The sequence below is a fragment of the Canis lupus genome, chromosome 35 (assembly GCF_048164855.1).
Source record: "Canis lupus baileyi chromosome 35, mCanLup2.hap1, whole genome shotgun sequence".
Taxonomy (NCBI): domain Eukaryota; kingdom Metazoa; phylum Chordata; class Mammalia; order Carnivora; family Canidae; genus Canis; species Canis lupus.
Genome location: NC_132872.1, coordinates 24,357,031 through 24,383,488, shown reverse-complemented (window position 1 = coordinate 24,383,488; position 26,458 = coordinate 24,357,031). Strand labels below are relative to the sequence as shown.

Genomic DNA, 26,458 nt, shown 5'->3' with positions numbered 1-26,458 from the left:
CGTGCCCCGCGGGGGGGCCCAGATGAGGCACATCTGGACAGCTGCGCCGAGGGGCTGTGCGGCCCCTTGGCGGGCCCCACGTCAGCTGGGCACGTCCCCCACGTCCTCGGCGGCCGGCCACTTACTATTATTCATATTCCCAGAGAAGCCACCGAGGATCCCAGCTTCCAGCGCCCCCCACCCCCACCCCCACCCCCCCACCCCCGCTAATTGAGACGCGGCCAGAGCCCGTCCAGCGCACAGTTTAATTTTCATGGGGCTCTGGCATCAGCAACAACAAAAGCCCAGCTGCTGTCTGATTTAACACTGGCAAAGTGAGAAAAATAGTGTGGGGTAAACACACCAAGTTGGGTAAGTTGGGGAGACGGGCCGGGGAGCTCACTGCCCCCGCGGGGCCTCTCTCCTGCGCGGCTTCGCTCCTCCGATCTGCTCCCCGCAGGGATGCAAACGGCGCGCCCCGCGCAGACCCCCCCCCCCCCCCCAGCTTCCTTTTCTTCTGCTTTGCTAACACTTTAATTTGGGGAGGGGGGCGGTTACGTGTGTGTTGTTTTAAAAGTTTCCTGGGAACCGAGATTTAGCGGGTATCCTGTCGTGACCCTCCCCAGACCTCGGAGCGGAATCCACTGGTGAATTTCTTTTCCGGTTTTCCTTCTGCGGGGACAGAGTGCACATTTGTTAAAGCTGAAATCTTTATCCAGTCGCCCTTCCCTGACTGTTTTGACAGAAGATTGGGAAAGTTACCAGATTTATTCCGAGTTAAGGAAACTTCTGCTTCTGTTAATAGGATGTTTAATATTAAGTAACTAACATTCTGAATTCCATAGGTAACTGCTGTGAATGTAGTTGTAACCCAAATATGTCTTTTCTGTGTTCTGCTGTTCATAGGGGGAGGCCAAATTCCTTTATGGTTGTTAAAAAAAAAAACACATTGAATATGTGACAGATGATTATATGCATTGATGACCTTATACTTGTATGTTGATCCCATAATCCTATCAAACTATTACTTAGGGTCATAGATGTGGATACTTGCAGATCATTGTGGCACATATTTCAGGATTTAGAAGGGACGTGATAGCAAATATTGAGCTAGGTGAGTGGCCCGAGGCCCATTCCATTCAAAATATCTGTAATTTTGTTTGAGCAATGCTTTGGATTTGAGACTTTGTCATATGTTATATTTACTGTCACGGCAGATCTGGCCCGAATTGACGTGTAATTTCTGGCTCAGAGAGCAATAGGTGGGGATTTGGTGCCATAATTGCAAGTTGCAGAGTGTTTTTGCATCAGGATGGTAGTGCAAACAGTGGGTGGAACAGTTTGAAGTGGTTTTCAGCGATGGGCAGGGTTAGAGGGAACAGTGTCGCCGAGCAACAACGGCAAGAGCCCGTTGGCCTGGTTCAACCCACGACCCCAGCGTTTAAACTTCGGGTAAGTTACTCAGCCCATCTGTGCCTCAGTTCCCCCCTCCGTAATGTGGAGATATTCATAGCACCTGCCTCACGGGCTGTCTCGAGGACGAAGTGAGTTAACCTGGGCTAAGCCATAGTTCTGGCACCCAGTGAGTCTTTGCTGTTGGACTCCCTCTCCATTTCCTTCCTTCTCGGCTTCCTCTGCCGCCTGCCGGGGTCCCCGCCACCATTCTGAGCTCTGGCCTAGCAGCTAGCATTTGCCGAGGGCTGACCTCTTGGTCACGATGCACTGCATGAGGCTGGGAAGGAGAGAGGTCTCGGGAGGAGAGTGGAATTGATCAGGTGTCAGAGAAGTAGCTGGAAGGTTCTGGGAGTAAAGACGGTGAAAAGGGGACTTGTTATTGTAGGATGGGGTTTGGTTGGTTTTCTCGGGGAGGATTTTGCCAAGCAGTTTGGGTTGAGAGGAAAGGGATCATGGAGGAGCAGGTGGCAGGCGTTTCGCAGGAAGGGAAAGCCCGGGGAGAACACCGAGGCTGGGAGGTGTCCATCTGTCCCGGGGCCGGTGGGTTGTGATGCAGGATCATCTGTGAGCGGTTCGTGGGTGGAAGGGTTGGGGAGGTGGGAGAGGTAGGAGAGGATGGTGTGGAGAGCCGGGGGGAGGTGGGGGGAGAGGAGGCTTGGGACATAGGTGGGCGGGGCGGAAATGGCAGCCGTTATATAGTGTTTCTGGAACCATCTGTCTCCGGGGTCCTGTCTCCACCTCTCGCCAATCCACTGCACTACTTCCGTGACTCCCTTGAGGGCCTGCAGGCCGTGTGGGTAGGACTGAGCAGTGAGCCTGGGCCAAACCTTCTAGACTCTGTGGCACCTGTCTGGGAGCTCTGCTGAAGTGGTCTGACCTTCTGGGCTCTTCCCCAGCATATGTCTTAGAAACAGGTCTTGCCCAGTCTTTGCTGTGGATGTGATTGCACCCCCCACCCCCCACCGCCCCCCACACACTGTGTCTACCCCTGCTGCGAGAATCGTCTATTCCCAGTCCTTGTAACTGTGTAGTGTGCAGGGTGGCTGTGGATAAAACCTGCAAAGTGTCCCCAAGCGGAGGGGCAGTTGGGAGCGCTCCTGCCTTCTCCCTGAGGCGTTCTGCTGGGGCAGAGAGGACCGAGTCCTGGCCCTGGCACTGCTGCCCACCACCCGTGTGACCTCGGGCAGCACATGGGGTCCTTACGCCCCTCCTCGTGCTGTCATCCGTGCAATTATCTCTAAGGTCCCTGCTCCCTTGGATGACCGTTCTTCCCTTCCTCTCCCATTGCTGGGCCAGTCCTGGCTTGCAGGTGGCTCGCTGGGACGTGCGCAGCCAGCGTTTCCTGACCACTGAACACAAGGCAAACCTGACTCTGAGGGCTGACTGGGTTTTAGCTCATGCGATCCTTTTACCAGCCCCGGGACGATGGGTACTATTGACTGAGGGGACAGAGGCACAGTCATAGTGAGAGGCTTGCTCAAGGTCACACGGTGAACAAGTGGCACATGCACACCCCGTCTAGCTCTGGAGGCCAAACCCTAACGACTAGGCTACACCTCTCTCTCTCTCTCTCTCTCTGTCTCTCTCTCATCTATCTATATGTGGTTGGGCCACTCTTGCTTGTCCTGATGGAGTCCAGAAGTCCACGGGAGTAGGATCGTTGGAGGGGGAGGGCACATTTGGTAAAATTTCCCTGGAGGGGCCAGAATATCAACAGGTGTCCTGTGTATGGGATGTGCTGTGCGTGGAGACAGAAGGCATTTCACGTCTGGGGCTCAGCGCAGGCCAGCACTCTGTCTTTTCATTTGTCTGAACCAAACCTGCCACAATGCCCCGATGTATAGCAGACGCTCTAGAAATACCAGCTGGATGATGATCCTTTTTGAAAAGCTGGAAGTGTCTAAGAATCAGAAGCAATTGTTTCCCCTTTGTTTACCTGCTTTCTTCTCCTTTTGCTACGCTCCCCACCGGGAGCTTTCGTCGCTGGTTCCTTATATCCTTTTCAGTCCTTCTGTGAGGAGCTACTCGCAGGAACAGATCTAAACATAATTTGAAAATATAAATAAGGGGCACCTGGGTGGCTCAGTCGGTTAAGTGTCTGGCTCCAGCTCAGGTCATGATCTCAGGGACCTGAGATCCTTGGGTCCTCAGATCCCAAGGGTTGGGTTCTCTCCCTCTGCTCCTCCCCACGCTGGTGCTCTCTCTCTCTTTCTCAAATAAATGAATAAAATCTTTTTTATTTTATTTTATTTTTTTTATTTTAAATAAAATCTTAGAAAAAGAAAAAATATAAATGGGACCACAATTTTTAAAATTGAAATATAATTCACAGTGTTATATTAATTTCAGGTGTAAAATAATTCAACAATTCTACACATTACTAGTGCTCAACACAATCAGTGTACTCTTGGCCCTCTTTATCTATTTCACCCCTCCCCCATCACTTCCCTTCAGGCAACCCCCAATTTGTTTTCTGTATTTAAGAGTCTATTCTTGGGGCACCTGCGTGGCTCAGTGGTTGAGCACCTGCCTTTGGCTCAGGTCGTGACCCCGGGGTCCTGGAATCGAGTCCCACATCGGGCTCCCCGCATGGAGCCTGCTTCTCCCTCTGCCTGTGTCTCTGCCTCTCTCTCCCTGTCTCTCTCTGTGTCTCTCATGAGTTAATAAATAAAATCTTAAAAAAAAAGAGTCTCTTCTTTTGTTTGACTCTTCTAATTTTGTTCATTTGTTTTGTTTCTTAAACTCCATGTATGAGTGAAATGATATGGTATTTGTCTTTCTTAGTCTGACTTATTTCACTTAGCGTTACCTCCTTTGGGTCCATCCATGTTGGTGCAAATGGCAAGATTTCATTCTCTTTTCTTTTATGACTGAGTAGCCTTCCATTGTGTGTATGTACCACATCTTTATTTATTCATCAAAGAACACTTGGGTTGCTTCCATAATTTGGCTATTGTAAATAATGCTGTCATAACACAGGGGTATATTTATATATTTGAGTTAGTATTTTCATTTGTTTTGTGCACATACCCAATAGTGAGGTTACTGGATCATATGGTAGTTCTATTTTTAACCTTTCGAGAAACCTCCATACTGTTTGCCAATTAGCATTCCCAGCAATACTGCAGAGCGTTCCTTTTTTCTCCACATCTCTGCCAACACTTGCTTCTTGTCTTTTTGATTCTAGCCTTTCTGACAGGTGGAGGTGATATCTTGTGGTTTCAATTGTTGTTTCCCTGACAATTAGTGATGTTGAGCATCTTTTTATGTGTCTGCTGGCCATCTATATGTCGTCTTTGGAAAAAAGATGTCTATTCAGCTCCTCTTCTCATTTTTTAGTTGGATTATTTGTTTTTTGGAAGGTTGAGTTGTTTAAATTTTTCATCTATTTTGGATATTAACCCCCTATTGGATATATCATTTGCGAATATCTTCTCCTATGCAGTAGGTTGCCTTTTAGTTTTGTTCATAGTTTCCTTCACTGTGCAAAAGCTTCCTATTTTGGTGTAGTCCCAATAGTTTAATTTTGCATTTGTTTCCCTTGCCTTAGGAGACAGATCCAGAAAAATGTTTCAATGGCCAATGTCAAAGAAATTGCTGTCTATGTTTTCTTCTATGAGTTTTATGGTTTCAGGTCACACATGTAGGTCTTTAATCTGTTTTTAGTTTAATTTTATGTATAATGTAAGAAAGTCATCCAGTTTCATTCTTTTGCATGTAGCTGTCCAGTTTTCCCAGCATGTCTTTTCCCCATTGTATATTCTTGCCTCCTTTGTCATAGATTAATTGACTATACAAGTGTGGATTTATTGGGGCTCTCTATTCTGTTCTGTTGATCTGTATATGTTTTTATGTAAGTACCCTACTGTTTTGATTACTATAGTTTTGTAATACAAATTGAAAACTGGGATTGCGATACCTCCAGCTTTATTCTTCTCTTTCAAGATTTCTTTGGCTATTTGTTTATTTATTTATTTATTTATTTATTTATTTATTAGAGACACAGAAAGAGAGAGAGAGAGAGAGAGAGAGAGGCAGAGACACAGGCAGAGGGAGAAGCAGGCTCCATGCAGGAAGCCTGATGTGGGACTCGATCCCAGGTCTCCAGGATCACACCCTGGGCTGAAGGTGGCACTAAACTGTTAAGCCACCCGGGCTGCCCTTCTTTGGCTATTTGAAGTCCCATACAAATTTTAGGATTATTTGTTCTAGTTCTGTGAAAAACACTGTTGGTATTCTGATAGAGATTGTATTAAATACGTAGATTGTTTTGGATAGAATGGACATTTAATAATATTGGTCCTTTCAATCCATGAGCTTGGAATATCTTTCTATTTGTTTGTGACTTCTTCAATTTCCTTCACCAGTGTTTTATATTTTGGAGTACAGATATTTTACCTCTTTGATTATGTTTATTCCTAGGTATTTTATTCTTTTTGGTGCAATTGTAAATGAGATTGTGTTCTTAATATCCCTTTCTGCTACTTCATTATTAATAAATAAAAATGCAACAGATTTGTGTATATTAATTTTGTATCTTGAAACTTTACTGAATTCATTTATAAATTCTAGTAGTTTTTTTAGTAGAGTCTTTAGGGTTTTCTCTATATAGTATCATGTCATCTGTAAATAGTGAAAGTCTTACTTCTTTCTTACCAATTTGGATGCCTTTATTTCTTTTTCTTGTCTGATTGCTGTGGCTAGGACTTCCAGCACTAGTGGAAAATGGTGGAAAGCTATTTTTCATCATTGTGAAATGGTGGAAAGCTATTTTTCATCATTGAAAATATTGATGTTTGGAACCACAACATATTTATTTAAAAAAATAGAGAAACTAAGATGCTCCAAGGCTTGTGGAAAAATGAGGCAGGTGTCAGGTAAATATTCTATTTCTATTTCTTGGACCTCAAAGTTTATTGTCTTATTTCTGGAGATGTTGTGGTTTGGGGATAAGAACTTCTCATTATGAAGGTCAATGTATGGTTATTTTAGGTGTCCCATTATTAGTTATACCCAGTCTGGATTTGATATCTTTTTGGCACTTCATTATTTAAGTATTTTATATTCTTTAACTCTCAAATCAACTTTAAAATAGTATTTGAAAAATATTTTAATTTGCTTTTTACTTCAATATACTAGTGTAGTCACTCTTTTCAGTATAACACTCTGACTGAGCACAGAGACTTTGGAGTCAGACTTTGAGGGCTTCAATTGCAGATCTGCTTCATAGTAGTATACCTTGAATAAGTCACTTTCTCTAGGAGGCTTTATTATATTTATAAAGTGGGGGGTATCAATAGGCATTAAATGAGAAAAATCTATATAAAGAATTTAGTATAATGTCTTTACTCACAGTAAAGCCTATACATATAAGCAATTCATTGTTTATTGTGGTAAGAAGCATGACAAAATTTTAGCCATTTGTAAGTGTGTAGTTCAATGGCATTAAGTACATTCACAGCAACAATCACAACGATCCATCTCCAGAACTTTTTCACCAAACTGAAACTCCACAGTCATTAAACAATAACTCTCTGTTACCCTCTCTGACTGGCAACCACTACTATACTGTCTCTGGAAGTTGACTACTCTGTGTACCTCATATAAGTGGAATTATACAATACTTGTCTTTTTTTTTTTAATACTTGTCCTTTTATGACTGGCTTATTTCACTTGGCATAATGTTTTCGAGTTTCATCCATGTTATAGCATGTGTTTTTAAGGTTGAATAATATTCCATTGTATGTGTATGCCATATTTTGTTTATCCATTTATCTGTTGAAGGACATTTGGGTTGTTTCCATCTGTGATGGCTAAGTTTTTATGTCAACTTGGCTAGGCTACACTAACCAAATAAAGCTATTCTAGATGTTTCTGTGAAGGTATTTTTTTAGATGAGGTGAACATTTAAATCAGTAGACTTGAGTAAAGCAGATAGGTCTCCATTATGTGGCCTTGTCCAATCATTTGAGGGTCTTTATAGAGAAAGACTGACGTCCCTTGAACAAGAGAAAATTCTGCCAGAAGATTGCCTTTGGACTTAAACTGCAGCATCATCTCTTCCCTGAGTTTCTAACCTGATGACTTATCTTGAAGATTTTGGACTTGCCAGCCTCCATAATCATGTTAGCCAATCCCTAAAATAAATCTCTCTATATACACATACAGTTATAGATTTAGCTATATGTAGACAATAGATATAGACATACAGATGTGTAAATATACATAGACATCCTATTAGCTTTATTTCTTTGGAGAACCTTATCTAATACACCATCTTTTAATTATTGTGAATAATACTGCTATGAATGTTGGTGTACAATTATCTGTTGGAGTTCCTGCTTTTGGTTCTTTTGGATATATACCTAAAAGTGGAATTATAGGATCATAAAGTACTTCTTATAGGAATAAAAAAAATGCCCAGGGCCCAATAAGGTAAAATTCACAATGTCTGGCACTCCAAAATAATGAAGCAGTTGTATTTAAAATGGAAATATAGACACTATCCCTGACTGTCCTGGAGGTGTACTTACATGCACATATTTGTACTATTAAAAAGTCAAACAGTTGAGGTCTTCAGTATAGTAACATTTTGTACATAATAGGCCAAAGTTTGCCAAACCATGATCTGTGTTGATTTTACCTTGGCTCAGTTCTCAGAAGAACTTCTGTCTCAGAAGAACAATGAATATTATTGTTTTTTAAAAAATTCTTTTTCTGTGTTTGATAACTCCAACCTCCCCATTGAATTATGGTGAGGTAAAGTCAGCTAAGAGTAATACTGGTCAAATGCATTATGCATCCTAAGGATTGGAACTAGGAGTAGGAGGTAATGGGTGGGGAGTGAGGTGAGGATAATTTATTGAGGCTAATGGATGACTCAGAATCATAGGCCTTATAGAGCAACAAGGGCCCAAGCAGGGCTGCCAAGATCTGCTGACAGATCTAAGGGGCCTGGCTAAGCTGGAGTCTAGAACCAGAAGCCTTTGAAACACAACAGAAGCACATGAGGGGTGAATTCAGCAAAGTCCAGTTGGGACTGTGACTGAAATTGAAGAGGCAGGACTTAATTTCATTACTAGAGGTATGAGGCTAGGTCAGAGAAGGATGCCAGGAGTCAGGCTTGGGCTTAAAGCTCTGGAGGTTCATAGCTGAGTCCCAGACTTTGAGCCTGGGCTGTCTATTCTCCTGCGAATTGGACAGTTTTTCTGTTTCGCTGCTCTACTCTTCCTTGAAGTCCAGTCTGACACCCTATCTTCTGGATATCTCTGCATAAATGCTTTGCTGCTGGAACAAACAAGTTTTTTTTATTTTTTAAAAACATTTGAATATACTTCACACACAATGTTACATTAGTTTCAGGTGTACAATTTAGTAACTTGACAAGTTTATAGAATAAATGAGTTTTCTCCTGTTTGGCTGCTGAGCACCTTGTCATTCTTACCTGCTTTGTGCAGTTATATTGCTGTTCTTCATACAACTTACACGTTCCTCGGATGCTCTGTATAAGGCCTATGATTCATTTCTCGGTTACATTTATTAACATGTAACCCAGATCGATTATTACAAAAGCTCTTAAGATGACAACAATATATTATTGCTATCATTTGATAGAGATTTTACTTTCTTTGGAGGATAGGGACTAAATCTCACTCTTTGGGAAAACTGGAAGTCAGTTTGTATTTTATTTTATTTTATTTTATTTTATTTTATTTTATTTTATTTTACAGAGGGAAAGAGAGAGAGCACAAGCAGGGGGAGCGGTAGAGGGGAAAAGAAGAAGCAGGCAATTCACTAAACAGAGAGCCAACACCGGGTTGGATCCCAGGACCTGGGATCACGACCTGAGCTGAAGGCAGGTGCTTAACCGACTGAGCCATCCAGGTGCCCCAGTTTGTCTTTTAAAGGAGAGGTACTAAAGTCACATTTTTTTTTTTATCTAGAAAGGAAGCTTTCAGTCAGATGTCTTGGAAAACTACTTTTCTTCCAGCCATGACCATACTATGGATTGGGATGCAGGGATGGATGCTGGTCAGTATTCTTATGTCACTGTGATGGTTCTCATAGCAGAAATGAATCATTTGCAGTATTTGATAATAATAGCAGCAGTAAGAACAGCCACACTAGATGATAGATGGAGTCTATTTATCACTTTAATTTCTTCCAAATCAGCATTGTTTGGAGGAGGTTCTGTTCCTTTCATGTTTTCCACTGAGAGAGAGGTAGATGCAAGACAGACTAGGAGAGCATGGGTGAGAGGTGATTTCTTCTGCCTCTATCTGATGAACTCAGGGCTGCCTTCCATACTCCTGTGCATATGAGGGGCCATGAGCCTACCAGAAAGATGCCATTCAGAACAAAGATTATGGTTTCTGGAGAGAAATGTGCAAAAACTTGATAATATGTAATTGTTATCTTATTAATTGTGATAAGTGTTGTTGGTTTTGCTTTTGGCATTATTTTTAATTATTTGTGTTTCACGATGGTAATGAGTAAGAGAGGGTGGGGTAGTGAGTGGATGAAACCGATTCTGCACCTTGATAGGTGGTGACATTCTGATTGCTTCTTGGATGGGAGTTGAGTTTTCCACAAGAGAATAAACAAAAAGCATAGTCCGACCTATAAATACAGAGAACAAACTGATGGTTGCCAAAGGGGAGGGGGTGGGAGGGATGGGAAAAATGGGTGAAAGGTTGTGGGTGGTACAAGCTTCCAGTTATGGAATGAATAAGTCATGGGAATAAAAGGCCCAGCATCAGGAATTGTAATTGTGCTATATGGTGACAGGTGGCAGGTACACTTGTGGTGAGCCTAGCATAACGTATCAACTTGTCAGATACTGTGTTGTACACCTGAAGCTAATGTAACATTGTGTCAACTACACTCAAATAAAAATAATTAAAAAAAGATTAGGGCTATCAGTGAAAAAGTACCTGCTCCTACCTTCGGAAAGGACAGTCCTACATTTTATGGAAAACAGTTTTGACTCTTACTCGGCCCACTTAAGCTTCTGAATTTTCCTTTTGGTACATTATCAATCACTGCTTGTGCTGAGTCATAAAGCATATTGCCAGATGTGGAAGTGGATTATTGTTAATGAGGCACTTGGTAAGGCCTGAAAAAAAAATTCAGGAAGGACTGTGGGCTCAATGGCTATTTGCTTTCCTACACTGTTTGGCACATCATCACTTTATTTTTCCATGTTTCATTTAACAAATAATGTTTAGAAATATCCTCTCCTCCATTATCCCCAAACCAAGTTTGTCTTTTTGTCCTTTTCCTGTGGGTATGATCTGAGAAGGAACTCATCAAGGGCAGTTCTGAATCCATGTTGACTAAAAAAAAAAGCAAGAATGAAGGTGAACTTAAAGCCAGTGAAGAAGCAGCAGAAAGAGGAAAAAGGAAGTGACTGAACCAATCTTCTCAAGAATTTTCTTGGAAGTTTGCTTGAAGACTAATTTCCTCCCTTAGCCATAGAGCTGAGTCTTATATTTTTGTAATTAGTTCTTGTAGAGTTCGACTGCTGCTAAACTGATGACCAAAGTGGACTCTTCCTATTTTTATTAATTAATTAATTAATTAATTAATTAATTTAGTGACTTTTCCAATTAAAAAAATATTTTATTTATTTATTCTTGAGAGACAGAGAGAGAGAGAGAGGCAGAGACACAGGCAGAGTGAGAAGCAGGCTCCCTGCAGGGGAGCCTGATGTGGGACTCGATCCCAGGACCCTGGGATCTCGACCTCAGCCAAAGGCAGATGCTCCGTCGCTGAGCCACCCAGGCACCCTCAAGGACTCTTCCAATTTGATAGAGTAGAGAAATCTCTTCTGTAACCAAAATTATAGGAAATTTTCTGCCAGTAAGCACTCAGATTTCTTACTGGGTCTGCTACAAGATTTGTCTTTCCAGATCAATCTAGTTGGTGAGGTTAATTAGGCCCAGTCAATCTTAAATTTAAAAAAGGAAAAACCAGTTACAGAGGTAGAAGGCTTGTGAATCTCCCAGGGAAACAGACACGTGTGTGGAAGTCCAGTTCAGTATTACATCTTATAGAGAAATTGTTCTTTTCCTCTCTAGGGCCCTCCACCCAGGAGACATGACATCTGAGAGCATGTAATTCATCCACAGTTTCTCTCAGGTCTCTTTAAATCACTCAGGGGACAAATCCTTTGTCTGCAGGGCCCACTTTGCAGGTGTGCAACCTGTATAGTTGTGCAGGGTTCCAGTTTTAGGAGGGCCCCATGCTTGTTTTGATGGTCTGCTGTCACTGTTCTGAAAATCTCAGCAATTTATAAACAAAGAACTCCACATTTTCATTTTGCTCTGGGCCCTACAAATCATATAGCTGGTTCTACCTCTGCTTTCAGGGTCACTCGAGTGTAGTAAGAGTGAGAAAGTAAAATCAAGAGCCTGTTTCATCACTTTCCTCCGTTTATGTATCCAGGTGGGCATCTCAGGAAACTGTGGCTCGTTCTCTTGTCTTCGTTGATTTAATGTTTAATCTCTTTTCTGTTTTTAGAGGATCTTTTCCCTTCTAGAATAATCTCTGTACTAATTTAGAGCCTATAGTTAAAAGGATGAGTCAGGTCTTGGCAACATGTGGTACTTCCATGCTTTGAAAAGACATGTTTTCTAAATCTCCTTGTTTTACTTTGTTTTATGGGATTTTTAAAAAAGATTTTATTTATTTATTCATGAGAGACACACACACACACACAGAGGGGCAGAGTGTTTTATGGGATTTTGATAGTACAACCTCAACTTCATAGGTGCATTGTACACACACTCCAGCAGGTCTTATTTTTAAAGCAAGAACCAAGAAATATTCTGATTGGTTGGTGGGTCCAAATGCTGAAGCCAGCAGCAATGATTGTGAATATTCATTCTGGAGTTTTCTTAGTTTTCATAGATGCCCTTGGGTAGGAGTGGGTATGAGCTAGTTGGCTTGGAAGGTTGGCCCAAGTAAGGGAAACAAAGTCATGGGTGGGCCTAATTCCTGTGGGAACCGACTTTTGCTGTGCTTACACACTGAACTTCTAAGCTGGCTGGTTGGACAGTTTCACACAAATGATTAATCAGGAGACAGACTTGGTGAGAGCAGGAATAAATGAAAGTTTTGGAGTGAGTCAGTAGTGCCTCCCTGACTGCAAAGGACAGTGTCTTTGGTAAGTGAGAACATGCCTACTAGGTTGACAATCAGACTTGCATGTCTGATGATATTAATTGCAGGGTGTTATGGGCCAGGTTTCTGTAGGTTGGGTGGAGATGGAGGCCACTGGCAGTGTACAATGCTGAGGGAGAAATGTGAGTGGGAGGAAGAAAAGAGATTTCTCTGGGGCTGCTGAGAGGCTGATGTTGGTGAAATATGCTTGTCTTTCTTGAGTATTAAACAGCCAGGATTTGTTAGCTCCTGAGCAGCACATCTTCGGTACTTACGATCCATGAGAAATTTGGGTGAAGGTAGTAGTGTGGTAAGTTTTAATCTCGTGTTTTCCTACTACTTTTCATTGGTGTGTGAATGTGACTGAAAGGTGTCCAGTTTTAGCCTACCAATTTTTTTTTATTCTGTTGGAAAATTTTCAGCATTAATTAAGAAGCAAAGACTCAGTTTTAACTTCTTCTTTCTTATTCTTTCGGCTCCAATTCTAAGATGTTTGCTGTACTGAGAGACTAGGGAGAATTGATCCAAAACAGTCAAAGGTTAGTTCACCATTTCTAGAGTAATCTTTAGTATGTAGAGAATAAGACATTTTGATTCATATAGATCTAGTTTGAATACTGATTCTTACCATGTGTTTGGGATATTGTGAAAATAACCTCTCTGGACTTCAGTTTCCTGATTTGTAAAATGGGAGTAATAATACCCCCTTCCCAGTGTGGCCAGAAGTTAATGACATAATGTTGGCCAAGAGCCTGGTGTCCTATCTGTCACGTGGTAGAAACTCAATAGAAACTGGTACTTTTAAGTGTGTCAACTCCACCATCCCTCTTGAGGGGATAGTCATGGCTTGCCATTCTCAACTCCCATATTCATGAATATTTTCCCAGCCAACTTTTTATGGGCTATGGCTGATTGAGACAAAACTAAGCTTAGCCTAATTCTAATGATTCCATGGACATTTCACTTCATTTTAAGTTAGGATCTAGCATGGCAGAGCAGATATGGGGAGACCTGTGTTTTACATGCTGAATTCTCCTTGATTTGTGACATTTCCCACCTCTGGGATCTTTAGAATCTGGCAGTGGAAGCACAAATCCTGCCATCTACTCTTTCCATCCATCCATTGTCCATCCATCCATTCATTCATTTATTCATCCATTTATGCATCTGTTCATCCATCCAACACTTATGTACTGAACAACTTACTATATGCCAGGAATAGTTCTAAGAGCCAGAAATGAAGCAGTAAAGAAAAATAGAAAAACTTCCTACATTCATGGAGCTTTCATTCTAATTGCAATACACAGAATAAGTCAGTAAATTATGCTGTATGTTAGAAAGAGATGAATTATGGGGAAAATAAAGCAAGAAAAGGGGATGGGGTCTTGAGACAGTTTGAAGTTTTAAATAGATAAGGGAAGACCTCCCTGAGGTATTTGATCAAAGTCTTAGAGGAGATAAGAAGGAAGAATATTTCAAGCAAGTACAACTTGGAGGCAGAGGAGAGCCTGATGTGTTCAAGGAGAATCAGGGAGGTCAGTGCGGTTGGTAGGGAGGAGAGGAGATTAGAGAAGTGACGGGGGCTAAATCATGTGGAGCAATGTAGGCCATCATGAGGACTTGAGCCTAACCTACATTTCAACAGGATTATCCTGACTTCTGTGTTAAGAATAGTCTGAAAGGGGCAAAGGAAGAAGCAGAATCCAGTTAGGAGACCATTTTTATAACCCAGGTCTATCCCAGAGCGGTCTCAGGGGAGGTGGTGAGAGGTGGTCAGATCCTACACATATTTTGGAGATAGAGCCAACAGGATTTTCCAACAGATTGGATGTGGAAAGTCAGAGAAAGAGAGGAGTCAAGGATGACCGTAAAATTTTTGGTAAAACTGGGAGGATGAAGTTGTCATTGAGTGGGGAAAATGGGAGGTAGGAGATCTGGTCAAGGTGCCAGGAGATCTGCTTTGGACAGTTTTGAGTTTAAGATGTGTGTTGTTGGACAGCTGAGTGGGTAGTTGGATATGAGGAGTGGAGGGTTTCCGGGGAGAAGTCTGGCTATAGATAAAAATCTGGGAATCATGGGCACACAGCATACTGCTGAGTGCTGTGAAAAGGGATGAGATTCCCCAGTCCTGAGGAGATAGAAAAGAGTTCTAAAACCTGAGCCCTAGGACATTATAATTTTGAGAAGCTAGGGATTAGGAGAAGCCAGGAAAGAAGGAGGGGCCCGTGAAGAGGAAAAATATGGGATGAATATTTTCCAGGAAGTAGGCAGTGATCAGCTCTGTGAAATTCTGCTAGTGGCTCAGGTAAGCTGAGACAGACTTGACCATTGAATTTAGCAACGTGGGCGTCTTTGGTGACCTTGACAAGAAAGCTAGAATCATGTAGGACCGGCAAGGAGGGGAGAGAACGAGGTGGGGAACTGTGAAGTTAGAGATCATGCCACTGGAGCCAGAATTTTCCCACTCATCCAGAGATTTCAAGTCTCTCGACTTCCCATTTTTCTCATTTATCTTTATTTTATGTCACCGGTCTTTGTAAGCAAACTTGAATTCTTATGGAATGGGCCGGCAAATAGCACAATGGGACTCGGCCCCTGGGTAGGTCTGCTTGGGTTGGGGTTCCATTATTGCAACAGGGCCCATGAGGACTCCCTTCACATCTGGTGTAGGCATGTGGCCGCACCGCCCATCCCGGGTCCCAGCACAGCTGTGCACGGTGCCTTCGCGTGCAAAACACAGGCCCTTCTAGGAGGGTGCGTTTGGGGTATGATCACGGGGAGCTGGCCGAGGCTTGTTCTTGCCGCCTCTCGGTGAGGCCCTGGCAGTACTGTCTTAGCACTTGTCCTGTTAGAGGTGGAGAGAAAATAGAACTTTCAAAATTGGCATAAACTAGAGGGATTTCAGAGGGAGGCGACAAAGCGAGCAACATGATGGTGAAAGTGGAAAAGAACTGAGGACACATAAAGAAGCTTCTCCAGCTGGGGCTGTGGCTCCTTAGGGCTCTGAGCAGACCTGTAGGACTGCAGGAGCTGCGAGTGACTGTGGAATTTGACAACTTATTTTGGGGTGGGGGGAGGATCTTTCCTGGGCCGAGGCCAGAGGATGACTTGGCTGGATGGGACATAGCTGGCTTTTGTTGGGGTACCAGGAGAGCTCCCCTGTAGCAGGCACACCTTCCGTCAGTCGGAGGGCCTGCTGACTCCCCCACTCCCTCCTGTTGGTTCAAGGACACCTCACCAGCTTCGGGTCATGAAAACAAAAGTTGTTTGGGAGCACAGAATATGATGTTTGGCTTTTCCTCCGGGGCAATGTTAAGATGCTGGGTGGATGCCAGATACAGAGGAAATCTGTGGGTTCTCCAACCCCCCCTTTTTTTTGCTGTCCCTGCTGGTTTCTGGAAAGTGAGAGATACATTTTGATGAACCTTCACTGACACGTTATTTTCACTCAAAGCTCATAGTTTTCATTATGGTTTACTTTTAGGGTTGTGCGTTCTGTAGGTTGACAAATGTATAATGACTTGTATCCACCATTATAATATCATATCGAATAGCTTTATTATTTTTTTTAAAGATTTTATTTATTTATTCATGAGAGACAGAGAGAGAGAGAGAGAGAGAGAGAGAGAAAGAGGCAGAGACACAGGCAGAGGGAGAAGCAGGCTCCATGCAGGGAGCCCCACATGGGACTCCATCCTGGGTCTCCAGGGTCAGGCCCTGGGCTGAAGGCGGCGCTAGACTGCTGAGCCACCCAGGCTGCCCTTGAATAGCTTTACTTGCCTTATTTATTTTTATTTTTATTTTTTACTTGCCTTAAAAATTGTTGGTGCTTTGCTCATTCGTCCCTTCCCATCCTAAGATGTGTGTTGTTGGACAGCTGAGTGGGTAGTTGGATATGAGCCACCCAGGTGGCCACCCTGGCCACCACTGACCTTTTTACTGTCTCCACAGTAACGCCTTTCTAGAACATCAGGTAACTGGAATCACACAGTGTTGTAGCCTTTTCAGGTTGGCACTTCCTTCACTTCGTCATGTGCCTTGAAGTTTCTTCCATGTCTTTTTGTAGCTTGAGAGCTCATTTCCTTTTATCACTGAATAATATTCCATTTTATGGACTATTCCATTCTATTTGTCCATTCACTACTGAAGGACGTCTTGGTTGCCTCCGAGTTGCGGCCGTGGTAAGCAAAGCTGGTATGAACATCTGTGTGCGGGCCTCTGCGTGCATATACCTTTTCAGCTCTGGGTAAATATTCAAGTTTGATTTTGTGAGAAGCTGCCAAACTGTCTTCCAACGTTGCTGTGCAACATCGCATTCCCGTCAGCAACGAAGGAGGGTTCCGATCACTCCACCTTCTCAGCAGCATCTGGTACTGCCAGCGCTCTGGGTTGCAGCCATCCTAGTATGTGCCTCCTACTGTCTCTCTGTTGTTTTAATTATGATTCCCTAATGACACATGATACCGTGTTTTAATGTGCTTATTTACAATCTGTATGTCTTCTTTGATGAGGTGCCTGAACGGTCTTTGACCCACTTTTTAATTAGGCCATTGGTTGTTTCCTTTTCTATAGAGATATAATTGCCAGATAACGTTGTATTAATTTTAGGTATATAACATGATGACTTGATGTGTGTACAGACTGCATAATGATTACCGCATAAGTCCACTTAACATCCCTCATGACACACAGTTAAAATTTTGTGTGTGTGGTGAGAACTTTTAAGATCTACTTTCTTGGGCAGCCCCAGTGGCTCAGTGGTTTAGTGTCGCCTGTGGCCTGGGGTGTGATCCTGGAGAGATCCTTGAGTCCCGTGTCGGGATCCCCGCATGGAGCCTGCTTCTCCCTCTGCCTGTGTCTCTGCCATTCTCTCTGTGTCTCTCATGAATAAATGAATAAAATCTTTTTTAAAAATGTTTTTTAAAATATTTTGTTTTTAAGTGGTCTGCATCCAACATGGGGCTCGGCCTCACAACCCTGAGATCCAAGAGTCACACGGTCCACTACTGAGCCAGCTAGGCGCCCCACTAATTTTTTCTTAAATGAGAACCTATGCCTTGGGTCACAGAATGCACAGGGTTTTTTCTTCCAACAGGAATTGTTTTCTTTGGTCACAGTGGAAACAGCTTTGGTGCTGAGCACACTCTTCTGTGATGCACGTCAGGGAACTGGGTAGTCACTGCTCCGAAGGCAGTGCCTGCAGCACACTTTGTCTTTGGTGCTTTGTTGTCTGGGACCCCAGCTGGTGAGCTCAGAGTGAAGGGATCCAGTTCCACAGGCCAGAGCCTGCCTCACAGTGTGGGAGAGAGAGCTATAAGGCCAGTGGCTGTGGGGTGACAAGTGCATACTTGGTAAAAAAAAAAAAAAAAAAAAGCCATGTAGGGTACTATTTCCTGTCTTTGCCAGGAAAATTACATTGGACGGGGATATAAAGTTCCAAAAGTAGAGCTTGCGTGGTAAGTAAACGCAATTAAAAGTGGGAGCTTCTTCCCTGTAATCAGAGAGCTCCCTTAAGGCTGTTCCCCACAAAGTCACACACCACAACCAACCGACTGAAAGACATATCTGATAGATCACTAAGTATACACTGTATTTATATTGTGATAAAAACTCTTGCTATTCTTTTTAGGCCTCTCAATGGAAGAGAACATTTTGTACAAACATTCTCATTTCCATTCCCAACCTTAAATTTTTAAATTTTATGTTTAAAATTTTATTGTGGTAAGAACACTTAACATGAGATCTACCCTCTGGGCAGATTTTTAAGTGTGCAATCTGGTAAACTACAAGTGTAGTGCTGTAGAGTAGATCCCTAGAACTCCCTCATCTTGCATAACTGGACTTTTAAACCCATTGATTAGCCACTTCCCGTTTCCCCCTTCTCTCAGGCCCTGGCAACCACCATTCTATTTCTTACTTTTACAGGTTTGACTATTATAGCTAACTCACATAAGTGCAGTCATTCAGTATTTGTCCTTCTGTGTCTAAGTCTCAATTTTTTTAAAGTACCATTTTTTTCCTGATAATATAATACACCATCATTGCAGAAAACTTGGATAAAAAAAACAAAACAAAACAAAACAAAAAATCCCACAGCTCAAAGAAAACCTTTAAAAACATTTGGGTATGGTTTAAGGTTGCCCACCTTATGAAATTACCCTACTTCAAGCCCTCTCCTCCTCTCCCTCCTCCCAGATGTTCACGGTCAATGGGCTTCTTTTCCTTCCACATCGGCAAGCTCTTCTGTGGCAGGGCCTCTGAACATATGGGGCTCATCCTGAGGCAGAAGAGTGTTCCCTGTTCCCTAATTAACCCCTCTCACCCTTCAGATTGTATCTTAATCATCACACCTTTACAATCCTCCCCTGATCCCCCTAGCCACTCCAACACTCATCTGAACATACATAATTTTACCTTGTTATATCCTCTTTATGCACCTTGAATTTTTTTTCCTTTATAGCATTTGGCCAAGTTTGTAGGCATATGCCTTATTTGTTCAATGTTCATCTCCCAACATAATCTCCAAGAGGGGTACACTGTGCTTTTTGGGCGCTCCAATTTATCCAAAGCACAAAGTACCATGTCTTACCTATAATAAATGGAATAATATATACAAATTTACCTCATGTCTTTTAGTAGCTTTACAAATCTTTAAGCATATTTTTGATGATTGTTTGAGAGAAAGTTTCAATACATATGTGTTAGTTTCCTGGGGCTACCATAACAAAATACCACAGACTGGATGACATAAACAGCAGAAATTTATTTTCTCACAGTTCTGGAAGTTAAAAGTCTGAGATAAAGGTGTCAACAGGCTTGATTTCTTCCAAGGCTCTCTCCTTGGCTTACAGATTGCTACCTTCTTGCTGTGTCCTCACATGGTATGTCCTCTGTGGGGGCATGTCCCTGGCATCTCTTTATGTATCCAAATTTCTTTTTCTTATAAGGGCACAAGTCAGACTGGAGTAGGACCCACTATAATGGTCTAATTTTAACTTAATCTTTAGAGGCCCTGACTCCAAATATAGTCATCTTCTGATGTACTCACATAAGGGTTCAACCTATGAATTTCGGGCAGGAGGACATAATTCAGCAAAAAACAACATACAATGGATGGATCCAAGGAGGGGAATATTTTAAGCCTTCTGACACATATTACCAACAATTTTCTAGGAAGGATGTACATTTGAAGTCCTACCAGCAAGGAAGACTGTGCTTATCTCCTTGCACTTTTGCCAGTGTTGGTACCATTAAGTAACATTTTTTTTTTTACCTGAAAGGCAAAAATTGTATATTATTTCATTTTCTTTTTTTAAATAATTTTATTTATTTATTCATGAGAGACACACACAGAGAGAGGCAGAGACACAGGCAGGAGGAGAAGCAGGCTCCATGCAGGGAGCCTGACGTGGGACTCGATCCCAGGACTCCAGGATCACGCCCTGGGTCGAAGGCAGTTGCCAAACCGCTGAGCCACCCGGGGATCCCCATATTATTTCATTTTCCATAGTTTTTGACTGCTAATAAGCATAAAGAATTTTTACCCATTAGTATTTCTTTTTCTTTCATTCATTATGTATTTATTCATCATATTTTTTTAATTAAGATTTTATTTTTATGTAATCTCTACGAGGGATACTATGAAGAGGGAACTCAAGGGGCAGAAACTCACAGGCGATGTCTAGGCTAACAATATAAAGTAGGAAATCAGATTAGAGCTACAAATTGAAGCCTGAGGATGAGATACTTTGGGAGACAGTGTAATGTGAGAAAGGAAAGGAAGGGAAGGAAGACTGGTTTAGAACTTGGAGGAAGTCCGGTAGATATGAGCAGCTAGAAGGAGGGAGAAGTGAGCAAAAATGTCTAAAACACAGTGGCAGGAAGATGGCCCTTGAGGCTGCAGTGGTAGATGGCAAGGGAAGATTGTTTCCAGGGGGGCCACATGGGCTCCTGCACTGAATTCTCCAGAATTATTAAAGGCCAAAAGTGCACAGAATTCGGCAACACTGAGTTCAATATTCTGACCAAAATTGATCTTGGGAGCAAAAGCTAAATTGGAGTGGGTTGGGAAGTGAGAAGAATTAAGAGAATGTTTCTTTCAAGACTGGTTTCTCTGAGCTGTCCCTCCTTTGATTATTTTCCAATTGTGATCTTAACATTGCCGTTATTGTATTATATGACCTCAGCAGTTGCCAGTAGGAGTGTAACATATACTTATTTATTTTCAGGACATCTAGTAAGCATTACTAATGTGTAGCAAATATTTTTAAAGTTTTTTCAGCTTACCATTAATTTTGTTTATATGGCTTGTGATGCAAGTTAGCTTTATTTTTACGTAAATTAATTTTTTCCTTATGACTTTTCCCATTGCTCTTTTGCTTAGAAATTCTTTCTTCATATAGGAATCACATAAATATCCACCTTTGCATTATTTCTTAAACATTTATGGCTTCATTAAAGTTTTTTTAAAATATAATCTTGGAATTTATTTTTACATATCAATTTAAGGCGTGGAATGTTTCATTTCATTATTCTACCCTAATGGTAGAGGATGAACCAAGCTAGTCTTGGGATGTTCTACTTAATGTTTTAAATAATTGGCTCTATTTCATTGTAGAGGAAGGTCCTATTGATCAAAAAGGTAAGATTTCAGTTCAACATGAGATTGTTTAGTTGGTAATGTATGTATATTCAGTCCCTGTGCAGTCTCTTTATATTGCATTTTTTTTTAATTCTATATTCCCAGTTTCCTGTGTTTCCCAGAATCCCATCATCCAACAGCCATCCCAGAAGGCATTCTCATGAGGCCCAGGGATTTCAATGCCATTCCCACATCCCGGATTACAGAAAATTCTCAGCAGACGAGTCACGCAACGAGCCGCTGGAATCAAAAAGAAGATCCCATTCCAAAATTCAAGCATTTCCAGAGTCTTTTGAGCAGCAATTGTGCTTTAGAACCAAACGCTCTGCATCTTTGGTATGTAACAGAATTGTTGAATATTTAACCACTTTAAAAAGGGAAACCCAATGGATTCTTCCTCCCCAACTTTGAGGAGAACAAATCTAACTTCTTCATTTACAGCTTAGTGATAAGGTCTTTGACAAATGACAGTTTTAGATAGCCCAGGTGTGTATACATTTTTAAATTATTTTTATTGGAGACCCCAGGTGTAGGAAGAATTCCTGGAGGGCCAGAGGCAGGATATTTTTGTTACCGAAGTCCTCTGTTTTTTTTTTTTTTTTTGAGACAATTAGAAATAATTGTGACTTGTTTTTCTTTCACTATTTGAAGAAGGGGGAAAACTACCCAACTGTTCCTATCCTTTCGCATTTAATCCAGCAGCAAATAGTGTATGATGGTAGCATGTTCCCTTGTACTTCTAAAAAACATGCAAAAGGAATTATCCAACTGTCTAGTAAGTATTGAGGAGTAGGAGCTGTCCAGGCATTTAGAATGGCCTGTGGGAGTCTAAGTAAAGCACAAAGGAGAGCAAAGGAGAGGACAGGCATGGAACGGGGGAAGAATAGAAACTCCACTGATGATGCCAAACTCAATACATAAAGTAATAAACTAGAGACGGATTAATTGGGGGATAGTTTTCAACTCTACAACATGTTCACTGAGTGGCCTTGAACAAAATAACTTCTTTGTTCTGGGTTTTTGTTTTTTTGTTCTATTTTGCAAAACAGGAATAATCATGCGGCTCTGCCATGTAGTGGGCAGAACAATAACTGACCAGGTGTATTGCCACCTGATTCTTGAGCTGTGCTCTGTGAATGTACAGAGGAGGACATGTGGCTGCTTCCTGCCTCATTGCACATCTGAACACAACACTTTCTGCTTAGCAGTGACTGCTGTTGGGACTGTCACCATGCATCTTTGCCTCATAGGTGGCACGTCACTTTTATCAGAGAGTGACTCTGCGTATGATTCCCCTTCAGTAGAGGAATAAAGAAGGAAGAATAGAAAGCAGCTGTCACTTATCATTTCTAAATCTTATTAAAAGTTACTGTTTTATCTTTTTCCTTATATCGTTTTTTTAAAAATATGGTTTCAGGGGATGCCTGGGAGGCTCAGCAGTTGACCTCTGCCTTTGGCTTAGGATGTGATCCATGACCTGGGATCGAGTTCCACATCAGGCTTCCCACAGAGAGCCTGCTTCTTCCTCTGCCTCTGTGTGCCTCTCTCTGTGTGTCTCTCATGAATAAATAAATGACATCTTAAAAAGTATGGTTTCAGACTTAGAATGGTAGCGAGAATAGTATAAAAAATACACTTCATTTAGATTTCCTCCAAGTTAATATGGTATATTTACTTATATCCTCTCTCCCCTTCCAAGCCCCGAGACAAGGGCAGGAAAACATTCTGTTACAGAAACATGGTATAGTAATTAAACTCAGGAAATTAACACCAATACAATACTTTTATAACTAAGTATTGACCTCATTCATATTTTGCCAGTTGTTCCAATAATATTTTCTATAGTGAACTTCCAGATTATGTAATGCAGCTCATTTTCACATCCCTCTAATTGATATTTATTCTGTAAACAGTTCCTCAGTCTTTCCATGTCTTTCATGATACTGACCTCTGAAGAATACAGGCCAGTTATCTTTTAGAATGATGCCTAGCTTGGGTTTATCTGGTATTTCCTCATGACTAGATTTAGATTATGAACTTTCAGCAGGAATATAGCAGGAGTGCAAGAATTCTTGTTTTAAAATTACATGTTCAGGGATCCCTGGGTGGCGCAGCGGTTTGGCGCCTGCCTTTGGCCCAGGGCGTGATCCTGGAGACCGGGGATCGAATCCCATGTCGGGCTCCCGGTGCATGGAGCCTGCTTCTCCCTCTGCCTGTGTCTCTGCCTCTCTCTCTCTCACTGTGTGACCATCATAAAAAAAAAAATTTAAAAAATTACATGTTCAAGTCATTAATTATATTAATTTGGGAGACATAGCTGCCTTAAGTTTTTTCTGGAGCAAGTTATGGGATAAATGTATTTTGAAAAAAATTTTAATCTGAACTGTTCTTTTTCTGAGGTTCTCAGAAAAAATTTCACATAACAACACATCTTATGGAACAGCTTATATGATGCCATTTGCTAATATTGTAAACCCTAACAGTGTGTAAACATGAAATCATTTCTCTTATTTAAAGAGATACTCACCACCTCATCCCTAAAATATCAAATATGTTTGCTAATATTTCCTTTCTTTTTTTTAAGATTTTATTTATTTATTCATGAGATACAGCGAGAGAGAGAGGCAGAGACACAAGCAGAGGGAGAATCAGGCTCCATGCAGGGGTGGGACTCAATCCCAGATCTCCAGGATCAGGCCCTGGGCTGAAGGCGGCACTAAACCATTGAGCCACCCGGGCTACCCTAATACTTCCTTTCTCAAGCTCTTCCTTTTGAGTGCCGAGGCAATCAAGATAGCATTTTCAATTTTTTGACTCAAGAATTCTTTTCACAGTTCCATATAGTAGCTAGAAACCTGCTAGGAATTTATAAAATCATTAATTTTTTTCTTATTCATATATAAACTATAGGATAAATAATTTTATTAAATATTTTATTTTATATCAATTTTAAAGAGCTTTTTATAAAGCTTATCCTAATGTAAAATTAAAAATTTAGAACATACATACACTTTAAAACTTGTTCTTACTTAGAGACTGACATAGTTTTCTAAAGCTAACTACACTGAAAAGTATATTTTTATCAGCAAATCTAAAACTGATTTATATTTTGGTTGGGGACCAAATGTTAAGTAATATGTAGATTAAAATTTCATATCTTTTAGCATCAAAAGGATCCAGAAGCTAATTTTGTGATCTGATCATGACCAACAACATTAAATTCTTTCATTTTGGTATTGAAAACCTCAATTGTCTTATTTTGAGAATTTTTATGTTTTATTTCTTTTTTTCTTTTTGAAGATTTTATTTATTTATTCATGAGAGACACAGAGAGACGCAGAGACATAGGCAGAGGGACAAGCAGGATCCCCATGGGGAGCCCAATATGGGACTTGATCCCAGGACTCCAGGATCACGACCCGAGCCAAAGGCAGATGCTCAACCACTAAACCACCCAGATGCCCCTACATTTTGTTTCTAAATAATGAAATAATAAAAAAAAAGATTTCAGTTCACTATTTACAATCATTTTTCAAATAGTCTTTATTCCCAATAAGGGAAAAGCCATTACTTTGTTTTGAGAAGGATCATCACTATTTTTTCTCTCTTTTATACCATTCTTATAAGCATTAGAGATATTCATGCCTGCTACATATGAACTTTGATCAGACCGCTGGATCTAATACAACTGCTAGGTCTAATGAAAATAATCTGGAAACACATTTACAGAATGAGCACAATCTTTAAGTTTCTCTTAACTTTCATCTCAGCAACATCATTTGTTTTGCTTTGTGACTCTGGCCCCTATAGATAGAAATGAAGCCATTTAGGTATAAAAAAATTTAGCACTGAGGAGTAGCTGACACCACCGTAGTAAACAGACACCCTCATAACTCGGCCTGCAGGGTTGAGTCGTGATCTTGCTCATCTCATTGCCACTCATCACAGTGTATGTTCACTTGATAGACACTCAGGCATTGCCCAGCGTTTCCAGTTCCAACAGAGGAGGGGGAGAGTGATGGTGTTATTTGTTATAGGAGTGTAAGTAGGTGCCTACTTACATATTTATCAATGCCATTCTTTGGTTGGTAATTCCTTTGAGAGACACTCTTTGACCATGGAAACTAAAGAAGGCTTCCCCGTTCCCACCATACATCCCTATCACCTCACCCTGTTTGCTCATTATCAGTGCACTAATCACTATCTGTGATGTTCTTATTTCCTCTTAGGCTTAGTGATGGTCTGTCAGTGTCCACCAAGGTGAAATATCGAAAAGTAGAGTTTCTTTAGTTTGTGCTGTACCAGCTGGGGAATGTGGTTGGATGTCATTCCTCAACACTTCATTCTTCACATAGTCCTCACATTAAAACTTAGTGCAAACTCTACTGTTAATGTAATTTAAAGAAGTAGACACTGGGGGGTTAGAATCATTCCAAGTATGATTCGCTTGCCATGTTCCTTTTCAGAAAGCACCAAGACACTATTAATTATATCACATTGTGAAATCACATCCCTCTATATGTCAGAGTTGTGTATGGGTGGAGTTTCCCCCATAGACTGTTGCTGACACCCCAAGGCCCCATCCCTTTTATTTATAACTAAAGCTTTTAGCAACACCCTTGGCCTTCTGCTAATTTATTATGAGAAACTACGATGTGGAAGTCTACTAAGTGACCAGGGATTTTTTCATTTCTGATAGGATAAATGTGGCACGTCAGTTGTTGGCACATTTCTACCCTTTTCTGACCTTTGTCTTTCAGGGACCGGAGAGCAGAAGGGAGAGAAATGAAAGGGAATGCCTGAGGATGGAGATAAGATCTCAAAAGAAAGTAGAGGAAAAAAGCAGCTCTAGGAAGGACGAACACGGAGAAGCATGCATGCCCCCCTTGTTTGAAAAAGAGTCCAAATAATATTTTGTTTCCACATCATTTCTACAGATTCTACTGTGTTTTTTGGGTTTCAGAACACCAGGCCAGGGGGTGGTAGCTGTGAACGAGTGTCCTCAGATGCTGAGTGACCACTGGGTGGGGGGTGGGGAGTGTGATCTGCTGTGTTGTCTTTTTATGGGAATAAGGAGAAGAAAAGGTATTTTAACAGAATAAGTGATTCTTAAAAATGTAAAGAAAGATATTGAAAGAACCACCCACCCATCTTCAGTAACTCTTCTTCCACATTAACCTTGCAAATAATTTAAAATAAAAGTCATTGGTGTCACTCTAA

General features: G+C 41.4%; 1 long non-coding RNA gene across 2 annotated transcripts; it reads left to right on the top strand.

Annotated features, from left to right (window-relative positions):
• LOC140625193 (uncharacterized) lies at positions 1–26,458 on the top strand. 2 transcript variants are annotated; one of them, XR_012024567.1, is made up of 4 exons: positions 1–351; positions 9,378–9,465; positions 21,344–21,574; positions 25,999–26,458. It is a non-coding gene; the product is annotated as an uncharacterized lncRNA (long non-coding RNA). The 2 variants fall into 2 exon arrangements; XR_012024566.1 differs by lacking the exon at positions 9,378–9,465.